Here is a 341-nt window from a genome sequence, read left to right on the forward strand (position 1 = left end):
GAGAGCACATCCCGAGGGTGCCCTTCCGAGCCCGAGGCGATGTCACCGCCGAGGGATGTCTTGTGAAGCACAAGCAAGCGATTTTCCCACCATCAAACCCTCCCCACGTCTTGCCACGTTTCGAATACGTTTTTCCAGGGAAAGGAAGGGAGCACAGCACCGTGTGTGCCTGCTCTGCCATCCCGAGGGGCTTTTGAGCCACTGGGCAATTTCAGCCACCTGTGGGCAATGCGCCCTGGCAGACTCAGCCCCACAGTCCTGATCTGGCCACTAGCCTGCTGCCCACCCAGAAGTGCACATCACATGAGGAAAACTGCTCCTCTTCTGGCCCTCCTCTGCCC

This window comes from Chaetura pelagica, unplaced genomic scaffold, assembly GCF_000747805.2.
Source record: "Chaetura pelagica isolate M959 unplaced genomic scaffold, ChaPel_1.0 scaffold222, whole genome shotgun sequence".
Taxonomy (NCBI): Eukaryota; Metazoa; Chordata; class Aves; order Apodiformes; family Apodidae; genus Chaetura; species Chaetura pelagica.